The following is a 26,626-nucleotide window of genomic DNA, read 5'->3' as shown; positions in this document are numbered from 1 at the left end:
TTACGAAAGCGGAAGAAAAAGGCAAGCGATAACACTGGGTAGATTTAGAATTCGGCAACTCTGCCACTCTGAAGCGACGGCCTTCTAATAAAAACATAGGGCTTCTAAAATCCTTTATTATAATTATTTTTTCTTTATGCGCTTCATGTACTGCAGAGCGGACTACAACAAAGTGTTTGAAGTAACCTTATGGTGGCACAATGCACTATACTTATAGACAACAAATAAAACACTAACACACAAAAATAAAAATGGTTTTCTGTCAATGTGGATTGACATTTCAGCCTACCTTTCAACTTCACTAGTTGCCTATCAGTTGCCAAAACTAACTTAAAGGGTCTGATACCTTTAGCATTAGTATAACTATCTATCTCAGATTTAAAATGTGATTCATGCCATGCTATGTCCAAACTAAAGACCTCTGCTCTGCCTAGGCTGTTAAGCTGCAGAGATGCTAGATCAACCTGAAGTCTTTCTAAGGTAAGACCATGGTTACCTCAGATGTAATGTCCTACAGGCTGCAGCAAAGTCCCCGCGTAGCACTTAACTGAAAACAACTCTCTGGACTTTAGAAAAGCGTAGGGAACCATAGGTTATGGGATGGCACTGCCTTGATGTGAGCTGTGATTGTTTTTTATGCTTAACAACATCTTCATATGTTTTACTCAGCAGCCTTAAAAAGTGGTATATTCACTGGGTCCGAGTTTGGCAGAGTGGGGTACAGGTCAGGCTTGTGGTCTACTCCCCAAACGTTTTCCCTTGCACCTCCATTTTTTACTGATCTCATTTCTGTTGGCCCTAGGACTCTGTACACTTTACCACTGCTAACCAGTGCTAAATTGCTTGTGAACTCTCCCTTAAACAGGGAGAAATTGGCTTACACCCAATTGGCACATTTAATTTACTTGAAACCCCCTTATAAAGTGGCACTACGTGTACCCAGGACCTGTAAATTGAAAACTACTAGTGGACCTGCAGCCCTCCTTGTGCCACCCACTTAAGTAGTCTTTTTAACATGTCTCAGGCCTGCCATTGCAGCCTGTGTGTGCAGTTTTAAACTGCCATTTTTACTTGGCAAGTAAACGTTTTGCCAGGCTGAAAACTTCCTTTAAAATACATAAAAGCCACCCCTGGGATAGGCACTACGCAGCCTATAGGCCAGGGTGGGTGTATTTTAAAAAGCTGGACTTTTAGGTTTTACATGTCCTGGTAGAGAAACACTCTCACATTTGTTCTTCACTACTGCAAGGTATACCTCTTGCATAGGATAACATTCAGTTACCTTATTACATTTATAAGTGCCAACTTTCAATTGGGAGCAGATAGGAATGTCGAGTTTGGTGTTGAAAGAATTGTAATTTAAAACCCTCTTTAACTGTACAGTTCGAATTTAAGTCACAATTCTGAAAATGCCACTTTTAGAAAGTTTTTATCAAGTAAAGGTGCCTATCCGGGAATTTGTTTAAATATATGAAAACATTGCTGCACAATATCTTCTGTGAGAACCCAAATAATGGTCTCAAACATATAAATTCTAAAAATTAATTTATACAATCCAAAATAAATAGATCAAAACAAGAAAACAAATATATTCTTCATTTTGTTAAAGTTTATATTCAAATAAATGAAATTGAAGGGTACAAACATACTCTCATAAACAAGAATGGCAGAGTTTGACAACCATTTACCACAAATCTACTTGTCACTCATGTTGATTTCATTAATTTTGGATTGTATGAATTAATTGTTTTAATTTATGTGTTTGAGACCACTATTTGGCTTCTACAAAAGATATTGGGAAGCAATGTTTTCATATATTTAAACACCCAAGTTACCCAAGTCCACAGGGGTATATTGGGTTGCCCAACATTCATAAATAGTTTTAGCAAGTTGGTATTTTGTTGTCCTAACCATTTGGTGTCTGCAGCCTGTATCCTGGTCACATGACTAGGTGTAGCAGGCAGTTGGTCTTTGTGTATTGCTCCCAAACAGTGATACAAAGGGTAATAGGTGTTGGTAGGATGGGCCATATCTGTCTTGATGGGGGGCTGGAGCTGTCACCTGCCACACTTTGACATCTCAAGGGCTCAGCCTAAGCACACTCACAGAGGGGTTGAAACTAGTCTTTTGTGCCCACAGACAAGCTGGGCCCTGGGCAGGTAAGCAGGAAATTCCACGCACCTATGGGGGCAGACGCCTCTAGAAACTTCTCCTACTTCAAAGTGGGCATAAGGTATAAATAATGGACCCTCAGACCCAATTCTGCAGTATGCCTCTGGACCTGTGGAATACGCAGAGGGACTGATGTGCTGCTCTACAAGAAGGACTGTTGCTCTATTGCCCTGTTGCCCTGCTGCCTGCTGCCTGAGTGAAAAGGACTGCACCTGCATCTTGAACCCAGGACTACCAGAGTGACTCCAAAGGCTACATGGTTGCCCTCCTGATCAGAGACTCAGGCACAGAAAGGGCTCTAAACAACTTGAACCCAGCTGCTGGACTCAGTATGCTGTAAGTCTTGCCACCAAATGGTGCCACCCCAGTCCAGGACCCATGGACAAGGGCCTGAAGGTGCTCTGCCAACCTATCTGTGATCCTGTGAGCAGACCAATCGCAGCGTGATGCATTGCCTCGGAGCCACATCGGAACCACTACAGCATGGGGCATTTTCGATGCAGGACCTCGCATGACAGCCCACAGCCTCCTTGGAACTGCTGCTGCATGACGCATCCTCAACGCAGGACTTTGCATCACAAGCTCCTTGTCGACGGCATCCTCAACAACGATGCAGGATTAATTACATTTTACTATATTTTTCTAAATTGGTGTGGGATTTTTCTGGTGTTGTGCTTTCACTTTATTACTGTTTGAAGTGCTGCATAAATACTTAACCCAGTGCCTCTAAGTTAAGCCCGACTGCTTGTGCCAAGCTACCAGTGTTATGCGGTTCCTGTAGTACCCTTATAGGATCTGCGTATTTGGACCACATAAGCCGTGGGCTTGGTGGCAGACTGACTCTGTACACCCCCACCTCTTGTGAAGGCCTTGTTTGCAAACAGCGAGCTCACAGTGCCCCTAGAATCTCTTACCAAAGAGAGACTAGTTCCTGGCAACATCAAAAAATGACAACTCTGATCCCTCAGGATCGTGGAAACAATATACTAGTTTTCACTCAGTCACTCATCACAGAGAAGTACATAGAAGAAACAGTTGAGTGTGATTACATTAAAATTTATTGCACAGTCATTCTTCTAGTACTAGTTATATGTGCTGCGACAACTGTTGGACAGTAGCAGAGAAATATGGTCAGCACTGCAGTAAATAAAAATGCATTGTACAGTTCTACCATTTTGCGACAGTAATGTACATATACATGAATACAGAATGCATAAGATAAGCCTATACTCCTACGATGCCTAACTAGATGTACCTAAGTGTACCTAGCATGTGTGTAGGTCTTAGAGAGCCAATAATCGCCCTAGGATTTAGTCTAACCCCATTACCTTAGAAAAGTGGAGTGGGACTTAATCCTGATCTTGAGCTGGACACCCCGGGAGGAGTGGATGGACCTCTGCCAGCTAGAGCTACGGCATGAAGCAGTTGCAGTGTCTTGGGTCAGAGTGTCGGCATGGAAGTCCCAGTCCCCTCTGCCTAATCTACCAATGGACGGTGTATTTATACCCTAGGTGCCTGACCACTTGACGTGGGTTAGCCACTGTTGGACATGGAGATGATGTATTTAGGATGGACCGTCTTCTGCTAAGGAGGAGGTGTGGAAGGCGGTGTGGAGCACATTCTTGGTACGGCGAAGACATCAGTGAACCCCTCCGTCTGCACCCAGAGCACACGTCAGATACGGGACAGCCTTCGTTGCTCGTTATTGTGAAGGGAGGGCAGCTAATGTAGGTGAAAAGGCCTTTAGTGGGTGAAAGGGCCTACCTGTCTTTGTGGCACGAAGGATTTGTGCCTCTGAAACTACATGATGGTGCACACCTATGTGATTGCCTCAATACAATATATAACACTAGAGGGTTAAGTAAAGGTCAATTTGGGGTTTGCTTGCGATTTCACACTGACAAAAATTGTGGTTGCTGCTTGAATAGGGTTACACTCCCCTCAACCAGTAACCCAATTTCCAATATGGGGCATCTGCCAAAATGTGAGAGGTGTCCTGTTCACATTATTTAGGGTACCTGTAGCATCAATGAATTCTAAATGCGGTGCATAGGATACCTGGCACTTTTTACAAAAAGTCCCACATCCACTCAACTTTAAATAAGGATTAGACTTTTGTCCATTGTGAGAGTCTCCAGATTGCACTATTATAGATTTTTCTCAAAGCAATTGTTTCTGTATAAAATAATTATCAAAGGTATAGTAATGAGGAAATTATATTTAATCCTGAATCCAAGGTTTTACACCCCCTCAGGCCGGAGTTAAGAATAAAAATCAGGGCTGCACAATATACAGCCATTATAGTAGGTGTCGCCTTAAAACCAACCAATTATTGTGATTTACCTTCAGTTGCAGCGCGTCAGCAAAGTGTGCCAGGTTTTTTATCCTTATGAAACCAATTTGTCCGAATTCCTTTTACTGCTATGATTGAACAACCCAGGTCTCTTCTCAAATGCTTTGTACAGAACATGGGCCTGGGGAAGACAATCACTTTCTAGTCTTGCATTGATAGCAACCCACAGCTTCAAAGCAATTGTCCGAAGTAAAGTATTTTTTAATTGTATTTTATTTGTGTATTTATATTGAGCAGACCTATCTACAGGTCTATCAGGGTACTTTAGAAGAAACATGAAAGTACAGTAACAATTATCAATTAAGGTTGCAAAAACCAAATAGATAATATATACAAGGAATACAGGAGTACAGATTAGACCCGGAAGGTGTATAGTGACAGGCCAGGCAGACTTGCTAGCAGTGACTCCCATTAGATGCTTTCTGAAGTGTTTTTTTTGGACTTTGTGAAAAGCTAACAAATTGCAACTTAGTCTCACGTTTATGAGTAATTGATTCCAGATTATTGGGGCTTGGCAGGAGAATGCTGATGATTTTGTCATTGAATTTCTGTTTTATGGAATTTACAAATGGAGGCTGGATTTCCCTCGGGTGGCTCTCATGTCTTCCAAGACATGCAGCTTGGAAAACCCAGGAATAGCACTTTGTGTGTCATGCAGGCCATTTTAAAGTCAATTGTGCCTTTAAGGTGGAGTCAACAAAAGTCCTTCCGATTAGATGTTATGTGATCACATTTTTTGCCCCAATGATGAGGTGAGTTGCTGCAGGGAAAATGGCTTTATGAGGACGAAGTAGGACTGTATGAGTCGATAAAATAGAGGATGGAGAAAAAAGGAAAAGTGATCCGCTAGAGTCTAGCTTATCATTCGTCTTTAAAAAATGTCAAAGTTCGATTTTTGTGTTAAAATATTTCATAACCTGTATATTTGTTTGATATATACTTGTTTCTGTACGTTTGTTTACTGTTTTGAGGATCAAAATGTAGAAACTGTTTGGGTGGGTGTTCCCAGCTTCCAGTAGTGATTTAGGGGATCTACAGAAGTCAAAAGGTGACCGCTGACTAGCGCATGGAATCTTGCAAGCGGGACTTGCTCCTTTCTCTCCCTTTACCAACTTCACAACTGTGCTCCGTTGCTTCACTGAAAAGGTTATGGGAGTAATTGGATTCACAGGGCATATCACAGGGGTGTTCAGGCTACTGATAGATATTTATAGATATTTATATCTTTATTCGTAGGCATGGATTCAAGCCCAGATAAAAAATGATGACCTTTGTAAGGAAAAATATACTTTAAGTCCTCGAAAACAGGGGTACATTGTAGCATCACTTTATTGTTTGCAGCCACCACTCCCAAACTGAGAGAAAAAATGTATGATGACTGGGTAGCTCGACGGGCTAAGGTCACTGCTGACATTAGTAGGTCACATGTTTGAGTCCTGATAGGACTGCATCAAAACGTCTTCCTTCCAAGATCAGTAAAGTGAATACCATTAAACTGTTTAATAGCAGCACCTGTTATTTATCTCGCTACAAAACTGTTTTGTAACATGCTTTACATCAAAAAGAAGTTATGAAGTTTTGAAACCACTGCTCTTGACAGGACTCCAACAGGACGCCAGGGTTCTTTAGTTGTCATAGTGGCCTGGTCTTTAATGGCAAGTACAGTTTTGGCATTAGCTAAGACCTTTCAATATTCCTAAAACTATTGATTTAATATTATTAGTTATAGGGACGCTCAAACAGCCCTGTTCATCCAATGGTCTTGTGTTGTGTCACTCACTGTTGTCTTTCTCCCTCTAAAGCATACAGCATGGGCAGTGATCAACCCACGTCAACTGTGTACTTACTAGTATGATGGCATTCTGCTATTACGCAATGCAATAATCGTATACCCACAAAATGCAGTTCCCTTCAGTGCGAGGGATCGTTATGGCAAATCTGTGCTTTCTGTGAAAATATACAATTTTGAAAATGTCAGTCAACAAAAAAGTTATGTTGCGATGCAGCTGCAAAAAACCACACACATTGGTTTCGTGAACTAATGCGACCGTCCTGTCGGATTGTTTTCGCATACAAAGGCCATGCTTGATGTTGCAGTCAGCGCTCTAGCCTTCTGCTAGAGCGCAAGAGACCTTGCGTAGTTTGCGCTCACGTCGAGCGCGTGTGTATATAATAAAGGGGCGGGCGAACGAGAGGCAGTTCGTGCCCAACTGAGGCACGGTGTGGGTGTGGTGCAGATCGGAGCTTCCGAATCCCCTCTACTTCCACGGACGGAGTGATCTCACAGTCAAACGAGCACACACACATCACACGCTGGTGGGGCCCATAACACCAACATTCATTCTACCACTCTATCCATACCATGTATAAGGAGAAACACTTTACATATACCTAACCAATCTGCATGTACCCTGAGGTCAATGAGATCAACTAGTTGCTATAGATCTGGTGATACATCTAACACTCTAAATATCCAATAAACATGACAATAAAATAACCACCCGACACAGTAATTCAAACAGAATATTGTTTATCTAAAAAATTGTAAGAAAAGCCAATTAAATGCAAGATCATATTTTCTATATTTACCTATTCTGGCTAAAAGTCGTTTTCTAAGTCAGAACCGGTCCTCAGCAAATAGTTAAAGTTTTCTAGCCGTCATGTAGAGTCACCGTCCTCTCCGTCAGCATCGGGACCTCTGATCATTGGTTCGGGAAGAAGTGGCGCTAGACCTCTCTAGTCTACTAATATTTATACCAAAATTTACATTCCAAATGTTGCAAATATAACTTTCAAAACAGTCGATTGGCGGAAGTTATGTCGTCTTGGTACATTAAACTACACCATTAGATTTTCCCATGTATTGATAGTTTCAAATTCTGAATAGAAATTAGAAGTCCATGTTTAATTCGTTACTTCTACGGATGTCTCTTTAGGATAAAATGTATCTCATCCATGGGACCATTATAAGTTCATCAGGTCGGATTTAACAGTTGCAACAAATCTTCACGTTCAGGGGCATCTGGCAACACTCCCAGATTTGTCGTCATGTTCATGGCTTTTCAGTTCAATCAGAGGACAGGGTCGCAGTCAGCGCAAAGCCTCTTTTCATATTTTCCATCTACTCGACTGCAGGCTGCGGGTGGTGGCCATTTTATAGCAGGCCACAATGGTCAACTTAAGCGAAGAAAACACAAAATCATAATTACTACATGGAAATGATTATACAGTGTTATTCCCCTGCTAATACCCTTATGTGTATGTATTTATCTAGCCATTTGCGACACCAAAAGCCATTAATGCATATTTATTATAGGCGCAAAACACAATAACATCACATAAGCAACATCTATAATGTCAATTTGCTCACCAACTTAGTTCACTTATTATTTTAGCCATGCAATTGCATTCCCACGTGTAATTCTTCTGTTAATAAGGTTGGTTAGACAAGACTCGACAAATCTTTAGTAATTACTAATTAATCAGTAGTACTTTTAATAATGACATACGAAAATGAAACAGGTAATTTGGTTTTAAAGTAAAAACCCTGCTTCAGCAATCCCCCCTTTGGTGATATCTTATCACCACAAAAATCAAAACCCAAAAATCAATTTATTTTCCCCTTTTTGAAGAAATTCAAAATGTCTTCTTGTTCATTTTTAAACTCTTGTTTCTTTGTCATCTTCTCTTTTTGTTTCTATATACATACTTTCTCTCAATTCTTCTAATTCTATTTCTTGTGGATCTCTTTCTGGTTTCTTTTGTCTCTTTTTAACATTTTCTCGTGTTATTTTCTTTTTATTTCTTCTGTATCTACAACACATACACCCTAATCTAAGAATTAATAATGCAACAATTACACACGTTAATGGAAATAATACGTTTCCAAATATGGTACTACCTATTTTAGCTACAAAATTCTTAATAGCAATCATCTTATTAGCCATTTTAGTCCAGATACTTTCAGCTTCCAGTGGTACTAATTCTTCATGCAAATCAGTAATATTTTTGATATAGACCTTAAGATCTTTGCTTTCGTCAGGAATGTAAGTGCAACAATGTTGAACTTTCAGCATTCCACAGACTCCACCCTCTTTTGCCAATAGAATATCAAGGGCAAGTCGATTTTGCATCGCCATAGCGCGTAAAGCAACCATTTCAGTATTTACCAAAAGAAAGCCTCCAGCGGTGCTTGTTGACAAACGATCCACCACTGTTGACAGCTTCCGAATGCCACATGCATTCAATGAAATTCCCACTGCTGGTATTAAAGCTCCAAAAATATCTCCTACAATTTCTGTCCATGTTTCTGTTCTATAGCGTGTTAATGGATTAGTTTGTTCAGCATTTTCTACTCTATCCATATGAAAAATCTTTGGAAAGACCAGGCCAACATAACATGTGCCATACCAATGGTCAGGCAACCTATAATAAGCCTTGTTCCCACAAATATAATACACTCCCGGAAAGACTGGATCTTCTCCACCTCTAAATCCCCATCCGGTTGCAATAAAGTATGTATCATGGCACTCACTAGTCCCTATGAAATAATAATCATACTGGGATTTCTTCCTGGTAATGCATAATTTGCCTTTCTGTGGTGCATCTATAGCCATAGTTGGACTGGCTCCATTTTTCAACTCTTTTTCTTTCTCAATATCCCACACTGTTTCACTCATCTTATGTCCTTCTGCTTTCTTATGCATGTTCAACCTTCTCCTCTCAACCATGTCTAGAAAAGTTTTCTCTTCTTCCTTCAAACTGCAGGTTAAATTGTTTCTAAAAACATATTCTAATGTTAATTCTCTAGTTTCAATAAAAATCTCACATAAAGTGTTAGCTTCTTTAGCAGGATTCAGTTCTTTATTCATAGGCAGTTGCCCAAGAATATTATCTACATTAGACATGTTATAATTTAATTTCCCTAATTGATAAAATATACTAATCAACACACTACATGAAATTCCATACGTAGCCGGAAGGTGATGATAAGTCACTCCTTCTGAAACAGAGGCAGGTAATTGCATACAGACGTAGCAATCCCTTACATCCATTGTCCTCACATATTCATACAATAATTTTGAAAACACATTGCTAGAAAAATCATTAATAGACCTATCCTTATGTACATATACATTGCTAGTTCTAGTTGGAACTATCTTCTGTGAACTCTTCCCTATGTTAGTCATGTTCTCAGTATGTCCTCCTAAAGTGTCTATGGTTACTCTAAAAGAGATCAGTAGAGCAAGCAAGCTCCACAGTAGCATTAATAATCCTGTACAGCAGCAGCACATCTTGCACCATCTTTTCATGAAGGTACATCTACCTTGATTATTCTCAGTGTTAGCCATCTTGTTAATTTGACCGTGTCTTTTGACTTAGCCTCTTCTACTCCACTACCGAACTTTTAGGGCAGCAAGTACCCACCAGATTATTACAATCTATTAGTTCTTAATTTTACTTCTTCACTTTCTTCTTCAAGTGACTTCTTTGGATTTACTCAATTTGGATCCTTATCACTTTTCACTCTTTCCTCATCATCATCAAACTGTATTAGGTCTTGAACATCCGTCTCTTCTCCAATGTCGGACAAGATAACTCTCAGGATTCCAACTGCTTCTTCTTCTTCAACCACTTTCAGTAAAGCCTCCTCTGGACTTCCTTGACTGTCTGCCTCTTCACCTTGTTCAGGCAGTGCCACATACGTCCATTCTGGTGACTTATACTTCTGGTTTGGTTTTCTGATTCTTTTAGTTCCTTCAGATATCTTTGTTTCTTCTTCTTTCGTTTGGTTTTGACTTGACACTTCGTTCACCTGTTCAGCTTTCGAAGAGTTAACTCGTGTCAGTCGATATCTCAGTCTCTTTATCTTGTTGGGCCAAAGATCTCCTTTAGCATTTCTCTTTTGTTTTCCCTCTTTACTGTTTCTCTCTCCAATCCAAGTTCTCTTTCTCAGAACTCGTCCTTCATGTATCTCATTTTCACTTTCATCAGATTCTGTCTCAGTTGCCTCTTGTTCGTCAACAATTTTCCCTTCTCCAACAACTTCCTTTTCTCCAACAGTCTCTTTTTACACCTATTGAGATTTCACCTGCTTCTGTTCCTCCTCGGGTCTCCGACACGCAATCTTCTTGCTGTCTACTTGTCCCTTCACCTAGCTTGTTGTCGATGTTCCCTACACCTCCTCGGGGTTTTTCCGCAATCTGTCCCTCTCTTTCTTTTTCTGTCCCTTCTTCTTCAAGAATTATCTCAGGTGGAACTTGTCCAATTTTCTCATTTAATTCAGGTGTCACCTCTGTTGGAATGTTCTTTTCTTTTCTTTCTTTCTTTTTGTGTTCGTCACTGTTAGTTAGGACTTCAGGCACTTCTTCAGAATCTGGACTCGTCTCTGAAGTTTGCAATGTTCTTTTCAGAATGTCTTCTGGTGGGACGAAAGTTTCTCTTGACTCACTTTCCCCCCTTTCAGGATTCTTTTTCCTTTTCACTGCCTCACTGCCTGCCTCATCACTGGAATCTGATTCTTCAAAGTATTCTTTTCCAGTGCCGTCACTTGGGTTTGGAACTCTCAGAGTGTGACTTGCATGTATCCAATTTTTCACTCCAGCACACTTCACAGCAGTCGTTGTGGTCAGAATGACTTGTCTTGGCCTTCCCCACCTTGGAACCAGGCAATTCCTTCTTCTGTGGACTTTTATTCTTACCCAGTCCCCTGGGCTCAGATCATGGGCTGGTTTCTTTTCAAGTGTGGTGGCGTCTTCTCCAACCTGGTGAAACACAGAATGGACTGCGTCAGCCAGGCCTTTACAGTAATCCAAAATCATGTCATCAGTTATAGTCATCAGCTTGTTGACTGGCACAAACGCCTGTCTCATAGCACATCCCATGATGATCTCATGTGGACTCAAACCTGTTGTTCTGTCTGGAGTAGACCTAATTGTCATCAGGACTAGAGGCAAGACATCAGGCCATTTCATTCCTGTGGCCAGGCACATTTTGCCAATTCTGTTTTTGATGGTACCATTCCTTTGTTCAACCACACCAGAAGCCTCTGGTCGATAAGCACAATGTAGGTTCTGCTGTACACTTAATGCTTCACAGATCAAACCCATGATTTCATTATAAAAATGTCCTCCTCTGTCTGATTCAATGGTCACTGGGAACCCATACCTTGGGATGAATTCTCTTAACAGTAGCTTGGCCACTGTTATCCCATCATTTCTTCTTGTTGGAAATGCCTCCACCCACCTGGAGAACAAACAGACTACCACCAGGACATACCTTAATCTATTGACTTGGGGCATTTCGATGAAGTCTATCTGCATTCTTGTGAAGGATCCTCCCTCCCTACCTATTGTACCTAGGCTCACCACTGTCCTCTTTCCAGGATTGAATTGCTGACATATCAGGCATCTCTGACAGAGACTCTCTGCTATCAGCCTGAATTTTGCATTGTACCAGGTCTGCTTAAAGGCCCTTATCATAGCATCCCTCCCCAGGTGTCCCTGGCCATGATACATCCGTGACATTGTTGACAACATGCTATTGGGCATGACTGGTCTTCCATCCCTATAGACCCACACGTGGTCTTTTTCCGTCGGTGCACAACCTGCTTTCACCCAATCTTTCATTTCCTCATCTCCTGCCTCATTCTGCAACTGCTTCACTTCCTCCCATGTTCCCACCACATTAGTAAACATTAAGGAACAAGAAGACATTTCCCTTTCCTTACTCCGATTAATCGAGTGATTATTCCTTGCACAATACTGTGCTATGTCATTGGCAAATTTGTTCCCAAGGGTGACGAAATGATCACCTTGACCATGAGCAGCACATTTTACAACTGCTAGTTCTTTAGGCAGCTGTATCGCCTCAAGCAATTTTCCAACCACTTCACCATTCTTTATGGGAGTTCCACTTGAGGTCAGGAAACCTCTATGTAGCCATAACTGGCCAAAATCATGGACAACTCCGAAGCCATACTGGCTGTCAGTCATTACAGTCACTCTCACATTCCTTCCAATCTTGCAAGCCTTCGTTAGTGCCACCAATTCTGCCACTTGAGCGGATTTAACTCCTTTCAAAGGTGATGCTTTCACAACTCCTGAAACTGTACACACAGCATATGCGGCATTCAGCATTCCTTCATCCGTTCTAAAACAAGATCCATCCACAAACAACACATGATCACTCTCAGGCAGTGGCAGATCTCTTATGTCTGGTCTTGGTTTTGTACAGTAATCAAGCACATCCAGGCAATCATGATCAACATCATCTCTTATTCCCACACTTTCAGCATCTGGCAACAGCGTTGCTGGATTCACATTCACACATCTCTCAAGGCTCACATTTGTTGCACCAAGAATGACTTTCTCATATTTAGTCAGCCGACTATGAGACATGAACTGTGTCCGGCTCCTTGTTAAAAGGATTGCCACATCATGAGGTACGAATACCCGTACAGGATATCCCATTATAATTCCCTCACTTTGTTCCAGACTTCTGCATGTAGCAGCTACTGCTTTCAGGCAACCTGGTAAACCCACAGCTACTGGGTCAAGTGTTGATGAGAAGTACGCAATTGGCCTCCTCAGACGTCCATGTTTCTGGATTAACACTGAAAGTGCACATCCATTTCTCTCACTACAGTACAGTTCAAATTCTTTCTCGTAATCTGGCATTCCTAGGGCAGGAGCTTCACATAGCATGTTCTTTAATTCTTTGAATGCTGCCATTTCTTCTGGGTTTAATTCCAATGGGTCTTTCACTTCACTTTTAGTCAATTGAATCAGTGGCTTGGCAATTAAGGAAAAGTTACTTATCCACTGACGACAATAACCAACCATTCCCAGGAACATTCTCACTTCTCTTTGTGTCATTGGGGCTCTCATCCCTCTGATGATTTTAATCCTGTCAATGGTCACTTTCCTCAGGCCTTTCTCAATATTATGTCCCAGATACTGGACTTCTCTCTTGCAGAATTGCAATTTGGCTGGAGACACTTTTAATCCTCCATCTGCCAAGTGATTCAGTAAAGCAATGGTGTCTATTTCACAAGCTTCACGTGTTTTTGATGCCACAAGCAGGTCATCAATGTACTGGACCAAAACTGAATTTTCAGGCATTGTTAAACTCTCCAGAGTTTTCTTCAGCAATTGATTAAATATCGAAGGGCTCTCTGTATACCCCTGTGGAATTCGACACCATGCCAAAATTCGCTCTCCAAATCTAAATGCAAAAATCGGCTGGCTGTCATGATGCAACGGGATTGAAAAGAAAGCATGGCACAAATCAATTACTGTGTACCATTCTTCATCATGGGGAATCTGATATAAAATCACTGATGGATTTGGCACAATGGGACAGCATGACACAACAATCTTGTTAATTTTTCTCAAATCCTGTACTATTCTGAACTTCCCATTGGGTTTCTTCAGTCCCATTATAGGTGAATTACATGGGCTGCTTAATATTTCCCTTAACACCCCCTGCTGGATCATTTTCTCAATTATAGGTGTTATTCCTTCAATAATTTCAGGTGTCAGTCTGTATTGTGGGATGTTTGGGTAAACTATTCCATCTTTTACAGTAATTTTTACTGGATCTACATTTCTCATCAGGCCCACATCTTCTCCAGTAAAATCCCAAACTGCTGCTTTTACTGTCTGTTTTAATTCTGGGGGTAATTCATCTGGATTGAATACAGCATATGTCCCAATAGCCTCACTTTCCCTATTATCTAGGGTCATTCTGTATAGGACATCCTCATCTGGTGTCTCAGAGGTTATTCCATCTGGGGTACAGAAAATAGTGCAATTCATCTTGCACAGCAAATCCCTGCCTAACAGGTTCACAGGACTGGTGTCACACACCACGAATCTGTGCATGTCTGAGAATTTCCCTATTCTAACCCTTACTGGTTCAGTAAGATGAGTTTTGATCTGTGTGTTAGACACACCAACTACTTGGATTGCTTCATCCGAGAGAGGAAGATTCTTTATATCAGCTGACCTGACAGTTGATCTCGTAGCTCCTATGTCAACTAGAAAAGTAAAACTCTCACCATTGATTTTTCCCATCTACAAAAGGTCCTGCCTGGTCTATTTCTAGAGTTGCGCCAAGTACGCACTCTTCCTCCTCTCTTCGGCACCGTCAGAAGTCTCCCTCAGAATCACTTCCCTCATTCCTTAGCCAATATTGTGACACAGTGCTTGCGCGTTTTGGCTTGTTTACCTGTTCTTCATTGTAGAACCCTGAATCCTGGCTGTACCTCTGGGATCCTCTGTTTTGTGGCAAGGGTGGTTTTGGCACTTGATTCTGCTGCTTAACAGCCTTCTGCTGTTGCTGCTGCTGCTGACCACACCCCTCACTCTGCACCTGTGAATTCAATGATGGATTGTCATCGTTAGCAGACGGTGGATTCTTACACTCGGATTTCCAGTGCCCTAATTTTCCACAGTTGTGGCAGGGAAACCTTTTCTTTGCTTCCTCAATATTACCTTTCCCTTTTCCTGGGCCAAATCTGGGTTTATTTCCTGGGTTATTTGCTTGTTCAACCAACTGAGCTTCCTGTCTTTCTGCAACTTTCACCTGTGCCCACATTGCCTTTTCTTTCAGTTTTCTTTGCTTTGCCTCAATCTCATCACTGAAGTATTTTGCATGTCTCAGGATCTCATCAATCTTTTTGCTCTGCCAGTCTACGGTATGCTGCCTTATCATTTCACTGATTTCAGGTCGCAAGCCATACACAAATCTATATACAAAATGGCTCAGATCCTTGTCACCCAGATGTTCATCTCCACTGAACTGTTTGAAAGCCAGTATTAGTCTTTCATAGTAAGCATGGACTGATTCTTTCACTTCTTGATGTGTTCGATCTATTTTAACCCAGTCTGTTTCCTTGGGGGGTACCTTATTTTTCAGGAAAGCCATAACCTGCTCATACTTTTTCATGACCTCCGGGTCTGGAGCTCCTGTCTTGGGATCTCTTGGGTATTCTTTAGTGGGCCAGTCTATGACTATCTTACATTCTGCCCACAAGTCTGCTGGTACAATTATATCAAACAGACTATTCAGGTCGATCCACAGCACTTTTGACAACTTCACAAATCTGTCAACCTGTCTATACCTCTCGACGGGCTTCTCTCTCAGTCGAGGGAAATCATTTGTAAAATGACAAAATAACTTGTCTGGTCCATGGGACATGTACGTACCCTCCTCCTGGAATCTCCCTCATGGGATAAGCTGTAACTGTTTTCTCCTTTTCTTTCATAGGGAATGTTGAGTAAGTTCTGTCTGTTGCATCTTCTCGTTTTCTATACCATCTATCTTTCCATCTCTCCACATCTCCCCATTTTCGCAGCAAAGCAATCATCTCCTTAATCTGCCCTGTTCGGCCTGCATTATTTAGATTCTCAATGTCCTTATCTGTAAAATCCACTCGGTAAGGCTTTTGTAAAGCTTTTACCTTGTCCATGTCAATTCCCATTTCACTGGCTATTCCTTTCAACCTGTCATGTATGTTCTTTGCTCTCCATGTGATGCTTTTGCACAAAAATAATATTTCCCCCTCCTGATAATTTTTCAGCGTTTCTGTAGGAATTGTTCCTACAATCAGCTCCTCCATTTCCATACGTAGTCTAGCTACATCAATTACCTGGGATTCCTTTTCTTTCCTCTGCAAAACTTTCAGCCAATCATTCAAATCTTCAGCAGTTATCCCCGTGGATTTTTCTGCACCCACTGGTTCTGTCACTCTTTGTGGTTCTAAGATCGATCCTCCAATCATTCTGTTCCCTTCCACACAACCGGAATTCAAACCTGAGTTAGTCTGCACATTCATTTCTCCTCCATATATGGTATGTCTCCACTGATTTTCTCCTGATCTCCACTGATTTTCTCCCGATCTCATTTCTGTCTGTTCTGGAGGAACAACCAGTCTGTTGCCTACATATGGAACTGTTAAACCACCTTCACCAGTCCTCTGCTTCTCAAAAATAGGCATAACCGGACCTATTGTTACAGGCACCGTAACTGCTTCAAGATTTTTAGTCAGTTCTCTGATTTTCTCTGTCAATTCAAATGTGGTTCTTGCTAGTTCTCTGGTCTTTTCATCCTCAATTTCATTTTCCCTTTCTCTCTCTCTCTCTGCAAGAGAACTACTGCTTTTCAACTCAGGGGTCATAACTTCTGTCTTTATTATCCGCAGGGTGTCTCTCATCGGGGTAACTGGTGTTCCTACTTCTGGTTCTCGTCTATACGGGGTGGTCTTTTGTAGAACATGTCATCTAAGACATCGTCTTCAGACTCATTCGCCCCATACCTCCTTGTTTCTACATTATGTTCTTTCTCTGTACACTTTTTCCCTTCTGTCTGTTCTGCAGTTCTTACAGGATATAATCCCTCAGTCATACTGGCATCTCGCCATCTTCTCATCCGGTCATGATGAGTTTCACGATCATACTTTCGCCCGAACATATACCTGTAGTTTCCTCCACTCCTCTGCTTTTCCCGCTCATGCATTTCATCTTCCCATTCAGTCAATGCCTCAAACTGCGTCGGCCTAGGCCAAGGCTCTAGATTCATCATCCTCTCCCGTAAGTTTCTCAATATGGCCAGATTAAATGAGCCATGTCCCGGGAAAGCTAAAACTCCATCCTCTTTGGTGTACTTTGCCCAATTGTCTAACCAAATACAGGTATGATACCCATATTTTGCAACCATGAAGGATGCGGGGGTTCTTATCGGAGGAAGTAACTGTCCTTCCCTAGTCACAATATCCTTATCCTTGTCAAACCAGGTCTTAACCTTACTCAACAAGGATTTCTTTTTCTTTTCCTCAGCGTGGTAATACATTTTCTTGTTTTCCCCAACCCTTTAGTCTTTTCTACAACTGTACGATCTCCTGTCCAATTGCAGCGCGACTCACACTAACGCACCAATCCTGGAGCGTCTACGTCACTGACTCAGTCCACGAATCCCAGCGCGACTCACATTAACGCACCAATCCTGGAGCGTCTACGTCACCCTGTATGTCTTCCAATCCTTACGCGGCGTACACCAGCACACCAATCACCGTGCTTCCACCGTTCTAACCCACTGTCCAATCACAGCGCGGTCTTCCGGACGTCAGCAGTCGCTGCAGCAGCTCCTGCTCCTGTCTCCTGTCTCTCGTCTACCCCTCCTTTACAAAACTACTCGGTAGACTTTGTTTCAACTTCTACGAGTCTGTTAGTTACAACATACAAACATCTCCATTGTCTGCTTCGCTAGCCACAGAACAGCAAAAGACCTTTCCCACGAGAATTCCGCCTTTCCCGAGAGCAGCGCTTACCTCTGCCCTACTACGGAATCGTTACTTCCGTTGATAAAGTAGCACATCCCTCTACTCTATCCTTCTAGCAAGCACCAATTAACTGTTTTCTCCGGAATGCTCCTAAGAGTTTCACAATTAACCAGAATGCCTTCTCATTCACGCACTTTCACACCAGAAAATGTAGTACATTCACACAGAATCCTGTTTTTCCCGAGAACAGCGAACAGTCTGTCCTACTACAGAATTATATCACACGTTAACAAAGCAGCGCTTACCTCTGCTCTGTCCTTCTACCAAGCTCAGAGAATACCTATTACTTTTCTAGTGATAAGCGTTATCGGAATGCCATAAGGATCCCTGATACCTAAGACCAGAACTTCACAGGTAACCTTCGCTATCATATACACTTCTCTCACACAGAAAATACATTTCTAATGGCAACACACGGTGGTGCTACCTCATCGAACTCAGACAATGCGACGCGCAACTTCAATTGTCATACGTTTTCCCCTGTCTTCATACAGGGCCAACAATCCCGCCTCTTCAGAGAGCAGCGCTTCCCTCTGCCCTACTACGGAACTGTCACCGACTTCCTACGTCCCAGAAGGCATACACACTACATAAAACTCAATACGACTTCAACATATAGTGTTAGTACATATATCAATATCAATCAATAATCAATAAGCTTATATACACGCAAATTCACCAGATCAAGACAATAGTTAACCATCATTCTGCTACCAAGAAACTGGTGCAGATCGGAGCTTCCGAATCCCCTCTACTTCCACGGACGGAGTGATCTCACAGTAACACGCGCACACACACATCACACGCTGGTGGGGCCCATAACACCAACATTCATTCTACCACTCTATCCATACCGTGTATAAGGAGAAACACTTTACATATACCTAACCAATCTGCATGTAACCTGAGGTCAATGAGATCAACTAGTTGCTATAGATCTGGTGATACATCTAACACTCAAAATATCCAATAAACATGACAATAAAATAACCACCCAACACAGTAATTAAAACAGAATATTGTTTATCTAAAAAATTGTAAGAAAAGCCAATTAAATGCAAGATCATATTTTCTATATTTACCTATTCTGGCTAAAAGTCGTTTTCTAAGTCAGAACCGGTCCTCAGCAAATAGTTAAAATTTTCTAGCCATCATGTAGAGTCACCGTCCTCTCCGTCAGCATCGGGACCTCTGATCATTGGTTCGGGAAGAAGTGGCGCTAGACCTCTCTAGTCTACTAATATTTATACCAAAATTTACATTCCAAATGTTGCAAATATAACTTTCAAAACAGTCGATTGGCGGAAGTTATGTCGTCTTGGTACATTAAGCTACACCATTAGATTTTCCCATGTATTGATAGTTTCAAATTCTGAATAGAAATTAGAAGTCCATGTTTAATTCGTTACTTCTACGGATGTCTCTTTAGGATAAAATGTATCTCATCCATGGGACCATTATAAGTTCATCAGGTTGGATTTAACAGTTGCAACAAATCTTCACGTTCAGGGGCATCTGGCAACACTCCCAGATTTGTCGTCATGTTCATGGCTTTTCAGTTCAATCAGAGGACAGGGTCGCAGTCAGCGCAAAGCCTCTTTTCATATTTTCCATCTACTCAACTGCAGGCTGCGGGTGGTGGCCATTTTATAGCAGGCCACAATGGTCAACTTAAGCGAAGAAAACACAAAATCATAATTACTACATGGAAATGATTATACAGTGTTATTCCCCTGCTAATACCCTTATGTGTATGTATTTATCTAGCCATTTGCGACACCAAAAGACATTAATGCATATTTATTATAAGCGCAAAACACAATAACATCACATAAGCAACATCTATAATGTCAATTTGCTCACCAACTTAGTTCACTTATTATTTTAGCCATGCAATTGCATTCCCACGTGTAATTCTTCTGTTAATAAGGTTGGTTAGACAAGACTCGACAAATCTTTAGTAATTACTAATTAATCAGTAGTACTTTTAATAATGACATACGAAAATGAAACAGATAATTTGGTTTTAAAGTAAAAACCCTGCTCCAGCAGGTGTGTTTACTTCGCGCTGCTCGTGCTAGGCCCCACACACGTGGCGCGCCCCTCACACCTCCCCTCCAGCACTGCTGCATGGCTGACCCATCATAACACAACACTGGCGACGAGGTGGGCCCCCAACCCACCCCCTTCCTGCACCGATCTCCAGGGCTACGAGCAGCCCAGTGGCTCCTCCGAAGGACCAGAACAGCTGCTGTCACCTGAGACGCTCACAGGACCTGCCTGGAGGTCGCGAGGCCGCACCACCAGCTGACGGAGCAGCAGAAGGCCTGCAGGCCAGAAGGGTGCCTCGCCTAGCAAGGAGGCGCGGCGCGCTCCAGCATAAAGGTGGACTAGTTGTTGGGGAGGTCAGTGGATACTGCCTTAGCACGCCGAGCACGTGGCTCCCGCACCGCGATGAGTGACACGGAACAACAGGACCAAGCCAGAGCGCTGCCGCATCACCCCCCGACAGGGGTCCTGCCCCCATTCAGCGAAGCCACTGACCCCACAACAGCTGCCCCGCGATGGCAGACCTGGCTGGACAGACTAGAGAACTACTTCATTGGTTCGAGGGAGACAGACGGGGCGGTGAAGAGGTCCCTCCTACTCCACTACGCCAGGGAAGAAGTTTACCTCCTTTTCAAGCACCTGCCTAACTCAGGGAACCAGGATGACTACGCAGCGGAAGTGGCGGCTCTGAATGCGCATTTTGACCCGCAGGTCAATCCGGACTATGAACACTTCAAGCTCCGCCAAGCGAGGCAGCGTGAAGGAGAATCAGTAGATGCCTTCCATACACGGTTAAGGGCCCTCGCGGACACGCACCTCATAGGGGACAGGGCCAAAGAGGAAATCAGGGCACAATTGATTCTGGGAATGCGGAGCAAGACGCTTCGTGGACTCATACTTCGCATGCCCAACATCCCGATGAACGACATACTAGTCCTGGCCAGGACGCATGATCTGTCGGCAGCGCGTGCAGAGGAAATGGACCAGGCCCTGGTGAAAGGGAAAGACAAACAGGTGGAAGTGAAAACATAAAAGGCGGATGCGGTGCGAGCGCGGGAAATGCCACAGAGGCCCCGAGACCGGCGACCCCCAGCCAAAGCCCGGCTGTGTAGATAGTGCGGGTACGAAGACCACCCGCTCAAGACATGCCCAGCCAGAGGAAAAGTGTGCACGAATTGTGGAATCAAAAATCACTTCACGTCAGTCTGCCGGAGGAAGGCACAGAAAGGCGGAAACAAGTGGGACACGCCGCAGAGGAAGCTGGTACGACAGCTCTCACACACGTCACTGTCATCCCAACCGCCGCCAAGGTATGGGAAAGCCAGAGGCCACCAAGACTCGAACACTGAGTCTGAAGATGGAGAAGAAATGTATGTCGTATCATTCACAAAAGCCCTGAAAAGTACCAGGCGACCGCAAGCGCGATGCGACCTTCTGATAGCAGGCACAGAAGTCAACGCGGTGATAGACACAGGTGCGTCCGTAACCGTTATGAGCGTACAGCAGGACAACCGTCTCAAGCCGAGACCGGAGCTCCGACAGTCCAAGGCCAAGATATACGCCTACGGGAGCGACACGCCGTTACCGCTAAGAGGAAAGATGACGGTAGCGGTGAGTGCAGCAAACTCAGAAATAGTCATCGATATTCACGTCATCGACCAGGAGGTGGACACCCTACTCAGCGGACACGCAGCCGAAGACCTCGGGCTGATCACATTCCTCAGAATGATCCAGGACAAGCCAGCTGAGGACCTGCTGGATAGTTTCAAGGGCCTTTTCTCAGGGCTAGGGAAGATTAAGAGGCCACCGATACACCTTCACATCGATCCCGCGGTGACACCAACAGCCCTCAGGCACAGGCGGATACCGTTCCACCTACGGCCGTTGGTAGAGGAAGAACTCCAAAGGTTGGAAGAGCAAGGAGTGATCGAGAAGGTGACCGGACCCACCCCGTGGGTGTCACCCATGGTGATCGCGGAGAAACCACGCCAGCCGGGGAAAATCCGTTTGTGCATAGACATGCGGCTTCCGAACAAAGCTATCAAGCGCGAGAGACACATCACACCGACTATGGTTGACATTGTGTCTGATCTAAACGGCGCTCGGTGGTTCTCCAAACTAGACTTGAACGCGGGATTCACCAGCTCACCTTGGCAAAGGAAAGCCGTTACATCACTACGTTCAGTACGCACTTGGGACTAAGGCGGTACAAACGCCTAAACTTCGGGATCTCCTCGGTAGCGGAGATCTTCCAAAATACCATCAAGGATATCATGCTCGGGTTACCTGGAGTCTTAAACGTGAGCGACGACATCCTCATCTACTCCGGGACGGTGGAAGAGCACTACCGGCACGTCCGAGCCACCCTATCACGGTTGCAAGAACATGGCGTCACCCTGCACCGAGAGAAGTGCCAACTATTTCGACAAACCATCGAATTCTTCGGCTACGTCTTCACCAAAGAAGGCATCCAAGTGGATCCTCGGAAGTCCCATGCCATCAAAGCGGCCGCAGCTCCGGCGTCAGTGGCGGAGGTCCGCAGCTTCCTGGGGATGGCCACTTACTGTGGACGGTTCATCCCGAATTTGGCCACGCTAGCCGAACCTCTCAGGCACCTCACCAAAACCGACGTGATGTGGCGATGGACGGAGGCAGAAGAGGAAGCCTTTGAGGTGATCAAGAAAGCCCTTCTGGATCAGACCACCCTGGTCTACTTTGACCCGAGCAAGAAGACTGAAGTCCTGGTCGACGCAAGCCCGGTAGGACTAGGGGCGGTCCTAATGCAAGAGCAGGAACCGGGGCAGTGGGCAGCCCTGGCATACGCCAGCAAGGCCCTCACGGACACGGAGAAGCGATATTCCCAAATCGAGCGCGAGGCCGTAGCGATTCGGTGGAGCTGCCGTCACTTTCATCTGTACGTGTGCGGACACCCCTTCACGGTGGTGATGGATCACCAGCCGCTAGTGCCACTATTCCGGGGAACGGCGCCACATCCACCCCACGAATAGAACGATGGGCCATCAACCTTCAGCAATACCACCTCACTGTGGTATACAGGCCAGGGGCCAAAAACCCAGCCAACTTTCTATCCCGACACCCAGAGACCCCTAGCAAACCCATACCGATGGATGGGGAGGAGGAGGCTGAAAGTCACCTAGATATGGTAGCGGCCCTGGCGTGCCCCCGGGCCTTAACGCTAGAAGAGATCGTGGAGGCAGCCGAACAAGACCCGGTGCTAATCAAAGTCAAGGACACCATACTGGCGGGAACCTGGCAGCACTTTCTCCAGGCGGCGAACTCATGGTCTCAGGAAGGGAGAGATGACCTCCAACACATCTGGAGAGTGCATCACGAGCTAAGCATAACCAGAGGGGGGCTCGTCATCCGAGGAGCCAGAATCGTAATCCTGGTGGCCCTCAGGATCAGGGCCACGCAACTGGCGCACAAAGGACACCAAGGAACCGAGAGAATGAAGGCTCGGATGAGGGAGAAGGTATGGTTCCCGAGCATGGACGCCTACGTAGACAACGCGGTTCGCAGCTGCCAATCGTGTCAGTTGACCAGTGGAGCCCAACCGCCGGCTCCCATCCTCACCGAGGAGCACGGGAGAGGCCCGTGGGAAAAAATCAGTGTGGACTTCGGGAGCCTACCGGACGGACGGGTCACGTTAGTGATCATTGACAGTTACTCAAAGTACCCACTGGCCGAGGCATTAGCGTCCACAGCTTTCGTGCACGTGGGCCTCGCCCTGGAAAAAGTATTCGGGATGTTCGGGTGCCCCGAGGAACTGCGGAGTGACAATGGGCCCCCGTTTCAAGATCACGAGTTCGGAGAGCTCCTAAAGTCACATGGCAATCGACATCGGCGCATCACCCCGCAGTGGCCACAGGCCAACGGAGAGGTAGAGAGGCTCATGCGCACTATCAACAAAATACTGCGCATCGCTGTATCTGAACAGTCAGACCCAGAACAGGAACTTCAGCGATTTCTGGGGGAGTACCGCAGCACCCCCCATTGCTCCACTCGTCAAGCACCTTGGGCCCTGATGTTCAAAGGGACTTGCCGGGACGGGCTACCAGTCGCCCCAGGCTGGACAGCCCCGCCGTTCGACGCGGAGAGTGCGTTCCGGAGGCGACAGGAGCGCAATGACAGAGTCAGCAAAGCGCGAAGGGCGGCGCCCAGGGAGATCCACGCCGGGGACATGGTGGTTCTAAGGGAGCGGCGACCTGGAGGAAAGTTCAAGACCCGGTATGAAAAGGGCTACTGGAGAGTAGTCGACCGGCAGGGGACCATGGTGACGGCACGCCGGGGGGGCTAGCTGGTCACCCGAAACATATCATGGTTCAAGGTGGTGAGGAGGCCCGCGGATGACCATGAGGCTGCAGATGTCGGTGAAGAGCCTGACCCAGGGATCCTCCCAGCGAGGGTGCCCAGCCCCGTCTCCCAGGGCAGCCCAGGGGTAGGCCCGAGCACCTCTGAGCGCCCGGACAGTGGACTAGAGCAAGGAGCCGCACCAACAACCCAAGCCCCAACCCAGCGGGGAGCCTCGAGGTATGGGCTACGAGAAAACCCCAGGCCCAGTAGTCGATTACGAGACTTTGCATGCCAAGTAAGTGGCGCCGCGAATTGAAGTTTGAATTGTGGTCAAGGACTAACTTGGATAGGGATGTTGCAGTCAGCGCTCTAGCCTTCTGTTAGAGCGCAAGAGACCTTGCGTAGTTTGCGCTCACGTCGACGGACGTGAGCGCGTGTGTATATAATAAAGGGACGGGCGAACGAGAGGCAGTTCGCGCCCAACTGATGCACGGTGTGGGTGTGTTTACTTCGCGCTGCTCGCGCTAGGCCCCACACACGTGGCGCGCCCCTCACACCTCCCCTCCAGCACTGCTGCATGGCTGACCCATCATAACACAACACTTGCCTCAGCTTATTTCCGTTACCGTTGTACAGTCACTGCGAGGACGAGAGGGGTGGAGACCCGCACAGTGTGATAGACGCTGTCTGGCCCTGGCATATACCGCACTCCTTGCGGTGCAGCGCGGGCGCGCTTGGCGGTGCTGTACCTTTAACGCTGTCTCCCGCTCTCTGCAGGCGCGGCGCTCCCGGTTGCAGTCGGCCCGGCCCCGGGATGGGGGGCTCTATGAGGAGCTTCTCTTCCGCTCGCTGATACCGCGGGGCCTGCCCGCCGCCTGGGCCCAGGTAAGACATCCGGGATGATGGGGGCGGGGGTGTTCCAGGTGGGTGGAGAGGGATACAGAAAGGGACACAGGAACAAAGGGGGCATCTTCAGGCATGGACAGACTGAGGACATCTCTGGAAGGGACAGGGGGGGGACGGGTGCGGCACTGGAGTGAAGGGGTATATTATTTAAGGCAGTAGCCGAGGTGCACAGGGGCGGGGCTCACTGGGATGATCTGAGCGGATGAGGGGGTCTGATCCTTCAGACAGGAGGCGTGCAGGGGAAGGACGGGGCAGTTCATGTTAAGGCAAGAAATGTGGGGGGCGGGCGAAAGGCTAGGAAGGGGGCTGCGGTGTCATTATTTTTTTTTTGCATATTTATATAGCGCAAACGCGACCCGAAGGTATTGGAGCGCTTTACATAGCACCGTATTTACATTACACATTCAGGCACGGGGAGATTAAGTGATTTGCCCAGAATCACATGATGAGGACGCGACCTCGAGGCTCGAACCCTGGTTTCCTGCACTAAAGTCGGTAGTTTAAGCCGGCGGACCACATCTTCTCATGGCTGGCATGAATGGGCAATGAGGGTAAAATCAGAAAGGGTGCTCGCAGGGGGGGGGTCATGCGGCATACGAGTGAGAAGTAACACTTGGGGGCAGCACGGGACATCCACTCGTGGCGGGGGCAGGAGACAAGGTGGGTGCACCCAGCAGTTGACAGGAGGCGTTTAGGGGCACAGGTGGAGCGGGAAGGCTAGAGACAACCACAGGCAAGGACAGCCCAGGGTGCATGCATATGAAGGAGGGGGCAACTGCTGCTCTCCGCCGAGGCCTGGCGACTGAGAAATACAGCATCCCCTGTACCACGTGCGATAGCGAGGGGACATTGGAGCTGAAGCTGTACATCAATCATGACAATAAAGTATCCACTTCCGGGTCATTGCTCCCCTGTGATTTACTTCCTGCAGACTCCTGTGTCAGACATAATAAACTGCACTGGGTCGCAGCCAGCATAGCTCCAGAGGGGCCTAGCTTCCACTAACACACAGGGACATTTTCCGAGTTAAAGTCCCCACCGACCTGCAGCCTACTCACAGAGTCCAAAAAGCCTCCTTCCTAGTTGGTGTACGCATGCAATCTCCATTATCTCAGGGTGATGGTTATTAAAGGCGAGGTTGTGAGTTGCTGCCGAAATGTAAGATTGTAAATGCTTTCAACGCTGGAAGGAAGCCATGAAACTACACCTCTCTGTCGCAACATTCAAATTGCTGTTGTCTTGACAGTTTTATATTTTATGGGTTTGTCATTTCCATATTTTATATTAGACGAGGAGGGAAAAATATAATTGAGTTCTCTGGATACTATCCTGCAACTGCAGGAGTTAAGCTCCCAGCCAATCAATTGTGGTTTTTCATCATTCAAGATGTCACACCTACTAAGTAAATAGTTGTTATAGTTGCAAACTCAGAATAGCAAAAGTCTTTCAGCTCCACAGATGTTACGTTTATTCTTAGGCCTCAGAAATAT

At 45.4% G+C, this 26,626-nt stretch overlaps 1 pseudogene across 1 annotated transcript in view; it reads left to right on the top strand.

Annotated features, from left to right (window-relative positions):
• Positions 1-26,626, top strand: part of LOC146771168 (uncharacterized) — an 821,319-nt pseudogene that overhangs the window by 607,593 nt on the left and 187,100 nt on the right. Inside the window, exon 4 of the transcript XR_014975178.1 lies at positions 25,008-25,115. The product of XR_014975178.1 is annotated as an uncharacterized LOC146771168 (transcript). The remainder of the gene's footprint in view (positions 1-25,007; positions 25,116-26,626) is intronic.

This window comes from Triturus cristatus, unplaced genomic scaffold, assembly GCF_964204655.1.
Source record: "Triturus cristatus unplaced genomic scaffold, aTriCri1.1 SCAFFOLD_147, whole genome shotgun sequence".
NCBI classification, from domain to species: domain Eukaryota; kingdom Metazoa; phylum Chordata; class Amphibia; order Caudata; family Salamandridae; genus Triturus; species Triturus cristatus.
Note: the sequence above shows the minus strand (reverse complement) of the source record. Positions and strands in the feature narration are given on the sequence as shown.